We start from the raw sequence: 9,979 nt of genomic DNA on the forward strand, positions 1-9,979 counted from the left end.
GCGCTTCGGCGGATCCGAACCGGGGAGGGTTGGGGAAGCGGAGAAGAAAAGGAGGGACTGGGAGCCCGCAGTGGACTGGATCGGGGAAGCTGTACCTCCTGGAATTTGGGACAGGAGAGTCTACGTCGGGCTCTGGGGAGGAACGCGACTGGCAAGGTTCTGAGGGAGCAAACCTGGAAGTGAAGTTGGGTCACATGGCTAGCACGCACTTTCCCTCTTGGGCACCAGCATCCTGCTTGGAAAATCCCCGAAGATCAGATCTGTCAAATCTACAAACCTTGAGCTGCTTCTCATATCCAATAGCTGCCTCCGCCACCTTCTTCCCAACTCTGAGATGAAATTCTTAACCTTGCTAACTTCGCTCAAATAGGTGTCAGTTATTGGTCAGGGTATTTTAAGAGTGCCCATTTGACCTTTTTATCTTCTCAAAATTAATGCAAACCACTAACTTAAGCTCCAAGTTTTGGAGCTTCTGAAAAAGAAAAGTTTAGGAAGGTAGGCACTATGTGCTTGGTATTTGGTTTTTTGAGATGGGCTTGCTATGTAGCTCAGGCTTGCTTGGAACTTGCTGAGTAGCCCAGGGTGACCTTGAAATCAGGATTCTCCTGCCTCTATGCACTTTCCTTCTCAAAGCTGGGGTTACAGGCTGGCACCACACTCAGCTCTGTGTTTTCGAAGAGAAAAATCACCAAAATCGATTTTCAAGATTCCAAAGAAAGTTTGTAAGCAAATGAAGTTATTACCGTAGGACAGTTAAATGGAATACTTACATAGGTCTGGTACGGTTGGAGCAGAATAGAATTAATGTTCTGCAGCTACATAGGATATTATATTATGATCTCATTTTCAGTTCCATTGTCAAGAATCACTACCCACATGAAGCAAATGCAGATTATAGGTCAATATGCTATAAATTGCTACTTCTGTGTGGTGGTATTATGCAGCCAATAGAAATCATATTTGGGGGTTGGAAAGATGGCATTGTCAGTTAAGTCTGACCAAGAGGACCTGATTGTGATCCCAGAACACATGTTAAAAAAAACTTGAAGGTGACCATGCACCTGCAATTCCAATGCTAGGGAGACCAAGACAGAAGAATCCCTGAGGCTTGCCGGCCAGCTGGCACAACCAAACAGATGAGGTTCAAGCTCAGTGAGAGACCCTGTCTCAAAAAGTAAATTGAGCAATTAAAGAAGACAAACAACTTGAACCTTTAACCTATCCAACAAACAAAACTATCTTTGTAATATTAGTTATGTAGAATATGCTTAAACCAAAAAGATGTATTTTTGAAATGTGAGAGAGACTATACTTGGAATTATATGTGCTTTTGTCTGAATGAAGCCTATGTGATTTTTAATAAAAAGTTAACAGTCTCATTTATCTTTAAGTGTTCTGTAAATAAAATTAAAATTCCACTCTTTAAAAATGACTATATTATCTGAAATGGTATAGATTAATGATGCACAAAAAAATATGATACAAAAATACAAACCACTCAAAACTGCAGTGAGAAACTGAAAGGAAAGAAAACTACCAACTGTATAGCTGAGTGGTAAATCATTAAGTAAAGCATTTTTGTTTCAAAGGATATTTACCTTAATTTGACACAATGAGTGTAATACATGTATTTAAAAAATACAAGACCAGGCAGTGGTGGCGCATCCCTTTAATCCTAGTACTCGGGAGGCAGAGGCAGGCAGATTTCTGAGTTCGAGGCCAGCCTGGTCTTCAGAGTGAGTTCCAGGACAGCCAGAGCTACATAGAGAAACGCTGTCTCAAAAAAACAAAAACAAAAAAAACAACAAAAAAAACTAACATTTTATAAGCCAGCAAAGTATTAATTGTGAGCATTTTAAAACTTGTTTCATGGAGGGTTGAGGTATGGCTCAGTAGTGAAGAGCACGTAATGCTCTTGCGGGGGATCTGGTTTTGGTCCCCAGCACCCATATGGTGACTCACACCTGCAACTCCAATTCATGAGACTCCAACCCCCCTTTTGATTCCCAGAGGCACCAGGTACAAGTGGTGCACTTTCAAACATGAGAGCAAAACACTCATATGCATATAAGTGTTTTTAAGTTAATAGGATTGCTTTGTAAGTGCAGCGTCACAAACTACGGATCATTACCAGAAGGGCCTCAGAGTTGCTAACATTAAACTGTAAACACTCTGAAGCACAGACAAAATTGAGATATGAATAGAACAGATACTAAACACTGAGTCTTAAGAGTTATCAGATGAAAATAAACCATGGAAATTATCTAGTAAGCCTTACTTTATACCCAAGAAAACAGAGACCCAAAGACTATATCAAGTGACTATTAATAACTGCTTTCCAGACTCAGATAGCTTCATACTGTGATGGTACTAATACCTAAGATGCCTTTAGTCCTTAAAAAGTGTTCTAATTTCATTCCCATCAGCTACACAGTGATGTTTCTCTCGTCCATTGTATAGGTGGTGAAACTGAAGTTAAAAAAAAAAAAAAAACTAAATTTGCAGGTGAGAGTTGAGCTGAAACATTTAACTAAGAAACTCATGAATTTAGCCATTAAGGCTGAATTGACACTTCTCTGTTGGCCCCTCACCATATCTGATGGGGAACAATGACATGAGATGTGAAAGATGAACCAGTAAATCCTGCCAGCTGTGAATGGTGTGTTGTGTCAAGATACTGTGTATACAGTGAGCATGGTGATGTCAGGAGGCAAAGGCAGAAGGAGGGGTCCCAGGAGTTGAAGGCCATTCTTGTCTACATAGCAATTCGATGCCAGCCTGAGCCACATGAAACGCTGTCTCAGCAAAACAAAACTAGCGTGTCTGAACATGAGGTCAAAATGGAGTTGCTAAATCACAAAAACTGAAATTTTATAGTGCTCCAGAACTTAAAGAAAGTTTGGATATCTGGAATTATCACCCTATTTTTATAAACAGTATTCCCAAACCATTCCAGGCAACCTAGGCACCAGGTTAATGTTTGTTGAGGTTTGAATGTGAAATATACCCGACAGGACCATATGTTGAACTCTTTTTTTTTTTTTTTTCCAAGCTGGTGACACCATTTTGGAAGGTACAAAAATTTGGCATTCAAGGCCTGTCTGGAAGATCACTGGGGACAAGATACTGAAGGTTATATCTGGTCTCAGTTTCTCTTTTTGTTCTTCCTAGCTACCATGAGATGAACAGTTCTTTCATATGATTTTGCTATTGTGTTTTTCTGATTCACATTGGGTCCCAGAGCCATCCAAGCCAAGATGTGTGAACTGGGACCTCTGAAAACATGAGCCACAGGGCTCCTCCTGTTTGGAGTTATATCAGGTACTTGGTCAAAGCAATGAATGGTCTGGCCAAAAAATAGTTATTACAGCCTTACCTTTTCTGAGATAGAATCTCACTGGCTCAAACTGGTTTTCTTTCTTAAAAGTCTGAAAGAACATCCTATTGAGAAGCCCAAATTCTATTTTATGATTTAAAGTTACTCTTCTTATTGTCAGTGTTAGAGACTAACATAAACATTCACACATGTAATTATTGCATACCAAGCCACCACTGGAGCATCAAGCCATTGTAGATGCTCTCATTTGTAGATCAGTAATTTGGGTTAGTCTTGTCTGAGTCACCAAGTTGCTGCTCATCTGGAAGCTTGATTGAATGCATCACATAGCTGGCAGCTAGTGCTGTGTAATGACTGGAATCCCCTCAGTATAGCCTTTCATCCTTAAGGTGAGTAGCTTGGAGTTCCTTATGCAGTAGCAGCATCCCAAGCCAGTCTAGTGAGAGCAGTAGGACCTCCAGGTTACATCATATCCACCTCCTGCCTTTAGTCAAAACAGGTCAAAAGCCCAGCATACTATGTAAAATTCCCACAAGCAATGTGTAAGGCATTCCTGTTTCCCACATCCTCAGCAGCATTTACTGTTGCTTTTTTAATGCTACTCATTCCGATTGGTGAGATGAAGCCTCAGTAGTTTTTTAACTACCCCGTCAGCAGATATATAGCTGTAAAAGATGTTTTTTTGTTTTTTCTTCAATACCACAGCTATCTCCACTCTTGTTTCCTTTGTTGTTTGGGCTGTTTTGTTTTCTTTTGTTTTGTTTTTCATGCGATCCTATTGGAATTATTTCCTCAGCTTTTGGATCTCTTCTCAGAAAGGTTTTGTCTATACCTGCATCTTGAAGTGTTTTCCTCGGGCAATTTGATAGCTTCACAGCTCTCATCTAAAAATCTTTCTTACATTTGAGTTATATATATATATATATATATATATATATATATATATATATATATATATAGTGTGTGTGTGTGTGTGTGTGTGTGTGTGTGTGTGTGTGAAATAAGGATTTAGTTTCATTCTTCTATTTGTGGCTATCATTTTTCCTGGAGCCATGTATTAAAATCACTATGGAAGTTCCTCAAAAACTAAAAATGTAATTATCATGTAATCCACCTATATACCATTCCTAGAAATACAAAGGAATACAGAGGAGTCATAAACCAACATATTACAGAGACACCTGCTCATGATAGCTAAGTTATGAAATCAACCTAGATGTCAACTGATGGATCAACTGATGGATGAAGAAACATCCATCAGTGGTGCATATATAAAATGGAAATGTTATTTACCTTTAAAGAATGACATGACAGTTTGACACTTGAAGACTAGAGTGGAACTGGAGATCATTACATGAAATAAGCCAGATTTATACAAATAGCACGCATTTTCTCGGGTATAATCTAGATTGAAATGAGATAGATAGATAGATAGATAGATAGATAGATAGATAGATAGATAGATAGATAGATAGATAGATGATAACGGCATATGTGACAAAAGCAGAAGAGGGAAAGAGGATGGGAAGGCAATAGGGATGAGAAAGGATAGAGTTGAATATATATTTATAAAAATGCCATAGTGAAACACATTGCTTTCATATGATAATAGTTTACAGAAGAATGAATGCACATTCTCCACTCCCACACCACTGCCATCCTCCTTGGCCACCTGAGGACCACTGGTCCTGAGCATCACCCCTTGGTAGTCGTCCCCACCCCTGTGCCTGAGTGTTGTACATCCTTCTCAGCTTCTCCAAATAGGAACCTCACCTCTGCTGCAATTCCACCTCAGCATACCTCCCCCTAGTAACAGTATTCACTCCTGCTTGGACTCCAAGCACTGACCTAAAGACCACCTATAAAAACACTGTGAGCTTCTACAGACTTATGAGGATCTACAACAAAAATCATCTAACTCTACAGAAAGTTTGCTCTTGTGCTCACAGACGACACCTAGCTCTAGCTGAGTTGGGACCGCTTCTCATACCCTATGTGCACATCAGCATTGAGTGGCCCCAAGACTGAATCCTAAGCACCATTCCGCTGGTCCATAATCTGGCACTTCATAACAGGAAAAAGATCCACTCAACAAAGGTAGGACAAATGAACCAGTGACATAACTCCAGAAGCCTACCTCTCATCACAAAAACATAAGATGAATAACTAAAACAATGTATCCTTTTAAAGAAAATAGTACTCCCATAGTAATGACCCAAAGAAAATCAAATTAGATGATTCATTAGTCAATGGTTTCAAAGTAGCAATTATAAATATATTCAAGAAACTCAAAGAGGATATGGTAAGTGCTGAAATGAACACAAAATGATATGAAAATAAAATTTAGTAAAAGGCTTATGATGGAAAAACTAAAAACAAAAAATTCAATAAGTCAAAAAGCTCAGTAGGGAAATTCACCAACAGAATGATCCAAGTGGTCTATAGAATATCAGGACTTGCAGAAAAAGCAGAGAAATTGGATCACTCATTCAAAGAGAATAATAAATTGAAAAAAATGGAGTGTGCAGAAACTCTGGGAGACCTTAGAGAATGATTAATGAAGAAGGAACCCAGATTAGGTCAGAGACACAGAAAATATTTTCTACAAAATCATTGAAAATTTCTCAAATCTCTAAAGAGACATGTCAAGATTTAAAATGTATACAGGACACCAAATAGAAACTTCACACGTATAATAGCCAAAACATGAAGTGTACAGAACAAAAGTGGATATCGAAAGCTGCGAGACCTAGACACCAAGTCACATGGAAAGCAGCAGCATCAACATAATAGCCGATTTTTCCAATGCATATCTGATAGAATTTTAAAGCAAGGAGGGCTTTAATTAATGTTCTACATACTCTGAAAAACCACCAATGCCATCCAAACTACTACACCCAGCAAAATTATCAGTCGTAATGGAGAAATAAAATTCCCATGATTAAAACACATTAAAAGAATTTATGCACTCTAACCCAGTTCTACAAAGGATGCTGGAAGGACTAGTTTGGTCTGAAGAGAAGGATAAATAGAACCAAAAGGGTATTGGGAAAAAAACAGTCCTAGATCCATTAATCAAAAGAGGTCTAAGAAAATAACACAAAACAACAGAATGCCAAGAATTAACACATTGTTCAGTAATAACTCTTAACACTAATAGTCTCAATTGTTGAGACACAATTATGAGTCCCATGGCAAGGGTAGGGGGTGGGAGGGAAGGGACAACTAACAGATTGGATTGGAATGTAGAACTCATCTTTTTGTTCCTAAGAAACACATCTCACCATCATGACAGACGAGATACCACCTTAGGGTAAAATGATGGAAGAAAAGCATATTCTAAGCAAATGGGATTAAAAATAAGCAGGTCTAGCTATTCTAGTGTCTGACAAGACAGACTTCAAACCAAACTAAGAAGAAATAAGGAGGGTCAGCTTATACTGATTAAAGAAGGGACCAAACACAAGTACCAAATTTTATTTTAAAAAAAATCTATTAGATCTAAAATCAGATTATACCAAAGCCAGTGATAGTGGGTGATTTCAATAACTCATTCTCACTAATAAGTCATATGGGAAAAATATTGACATTAAATGACATCATAAATGAAATGGATCTGACATTAACAGAATATCCCACCCAAATGCTAAAAATGTATTCTCATCGGCCATGGTACTTTCTCAAAACTTGACAGTGTTAGGATACAAAACAAGTCTCAACAAATACAGGAAAGTTTAAAGAACAACTTGCATTCTATCTGATCACAGAAGAATAAAGCTAGATTGCAACAGCAATAAAAAGCACCTAACCTCATGGAGATTAAACAATATTCTGCTGAATGGAAATTGGATCAAGTAAAACATCAAGAATTTTTCACTGAAAAAACAATTCATATAATCTATTTAATCACAGTTTCCCCTCCACCAACTCCTCCCACACCATCCCCACCTACCACCCAACTCCTCTCTCTCCTCAGAAAAAAATAACAGATCAAAAAAAAAAAAAAACCCACAAACACATGCACACTCAGACATACACACACACATATACACAAAAACAAAACACAGAAGAAAGCAAGTTGGACTCTATAATATACAAGCATAGACCATTAAGACAAGAAATGCCCAAACAATATGAGATTTTAAAAGTCCACAAAAATACAATTGAATTCATTTTGTTTTGAATGAATCTCTCCTGGGCCTGGAACCTAACCTTAAGTATGGTTAATATACCCAGTAAGACTCCACTAGAGAAAACTCATGTTCTTTGGTTTTTTTTAAGCAGATATCAACTGAAGATAACTTCTTGGTTATGGATGGCAGCCCATGTCCACTACCCCCTCTCAGAGCTGGACCTCATCTGGCTTGAACCTGTCCATGCTGTCAGGTTCTGTTAGTTATGTGCATCATTCCTGTTGGATTTGAAGGACACCGCTCCCTTGGAATTACCCATCTCCTCTGGCTCTTCCACTTTCGGCCTCCGCTTCTGTATAGCTCCCTGACCCCGGAGACGAAGGCTTTGATAAAGACATCCCACTTAGGACTAAGTATTCCAAAGTCCCTTACTCTCTGTACATTGTCTGGCTATGGGTCTCAATCCCATCTATGCAAAAGGATGCTTTTCTTAGGGTTGCTGAGTTAGGCACTGATCTATGGGTATAGCAGAATATCATTTTTTGCTGTTCCTTTAGCAAAGCAATAGTATTTGGTTTTCCCCTAGGCCCATGGCCTATCCAGTCTCAGGTTCCCAGCCACACAAGCAGTGTCAGACACGGGGTTTCATCTCAGAGGGGGGCCTTAAATTCAGAGTGGTTGTTTACCTCCACACGTTTGTGTCACTATTGCACCGGCATGGCTTGTAGGCAAGTCACCATTGTAGATAGAGGATTTGTACTTTGATTTGATGGTTACCTTCCTCCTCTTGTAGTGTGCAAAGTAAATTCCAATATCAGGAACAGGAGTCCATAGGGTGAGGCCTCTAGTTAGGCACCAGCTCGGTTTCTCTGTGTTCAATGAGATATGTGTTATTAGGATATTTTTTAATTTCTAAAATTGAATGAAAACGAAAGCACAACATTGCAAAATATGTGAGATACAAAAGGTAGTCCTAAGAAGAAACTCTGTAAGGCTATCTGCCTATATCGCAAATTAATAATGATGCATATGTAAAGACCTTGTTAAAAGTAAAAAACAAGTAGCAAAACTTGTAGATGGGAAGAAATCAAAATAGAGCTGAAATTATTGAAAATTTTAAAAAAATGCAAGGAATCAATGGAACAAATTGTAACTTTGTTTTAACAAAGTTAACTAAACTTTAGCCAAATTAAATAAAAGAAAGAAAATACACAAATTAATAAAATTAAAAGAGGGAGAGATTACAAAAGCATTTCTCAAACTCCTGACCTATGAAAATTTCACATAAAAGGGACACATTACAACAGACCCTGAGAAATGTAGAGAATCATAGGGATATACTTTTTATGATTTTTTTAGGATATACTTTTTTAAAAACTATTCTAAACTGTAAAAATCTGAAAGAAATGGGTAGGTTTATAGATGTATCTGACCTACCAACATTGAATAAAGATTAAGAAATAGTTTGAACAGACACAACCAACAAGGTGGAAGCAGTATTCCCTGGCCCTCCTATTGGGTTGCCTCATTCAGGCCTGACACAATAAGGGTTTACACCTTATTGTGTGTCTTGTTATGCCATGTTTGGTTAATATCCTTGAAATCCCTGCTCTTTTCTGAAGGGAAATGGAGGGGTGGATTTAAGGGGGGAGGGGAAGATTGCAAGTAGAGGAGGGAGGGGAAGATGCAGTCGGGTGTATGAGGAAAAAAAAACAATAAATTTTCAGGAAAAAAAAAAAAGACCAGATGGAGTCAGAACAGAATTCTACCAGATTTTCATAGGTGAATTTACACCAGTAATCCTCCAGTTGTTCCATACAGTAAAAAGAAACAGTTCTAAATTCATTTCATGAAGCAAGTATTACTCTAATAGCCACACTAGATAAAGACTCCCTCAAACAGGTTCCTCTTTCATGATCATAGTAACAAAAATTCTCAATAAAATACATCAAAAAGATCATCTACCACAACTGAGCCTTATTACACAGATACAATGTTGTTTCGACATATGTAATGTAATAAATCACATAAAATGATACATGGGCACAAACCACATGATCATCTCATTCAATCCAGAGAACTCAAGATCAAAATCAAGCATCCTTTCATGATAAAGATTTTAGAGAATAGAGAATATAGGAGTACATATCAATATAAAAAGACAATATATAACAAACCCATAACCAACATCATGCTAAATGGAGAAAACCATAAAATATTTCCACTAAAACTCAGAACCAGACAAGGATGTCCATTCTGCCCACCCCATTTCTGTATAGTGCTTGAAGTCTTGGCTAAAGCAGTAAGCCAAGTGAAGGAAAGATAAAGGGGATACAGATAGGAAAGTAAGTCAACAGTTTTTTATTTTACTGATATTATTCTATACATTAAAGACTACCAGAAAACATCTACATCTGATATACATATTCTCCAAAGTAGCTGTATGAAAGTTACTAAACAAAAGTCAATAGGCTTTCTTTTTTTTCTTTTTTTATTAGATATTTTCTTT

Source organism: Mus pahari, chromosome 2 (genome assembly GCF_900095145.1).
Source record: "Mus pahari chromosome 2, PAHARI_EIJ_v1.1, whole genome shotgun sequence".
Lineage (NCBI taxonomy): Eukaryota > Metazoa > Chordata > Mammalia > Rodentia > Muridae > Mus > Mus pahari.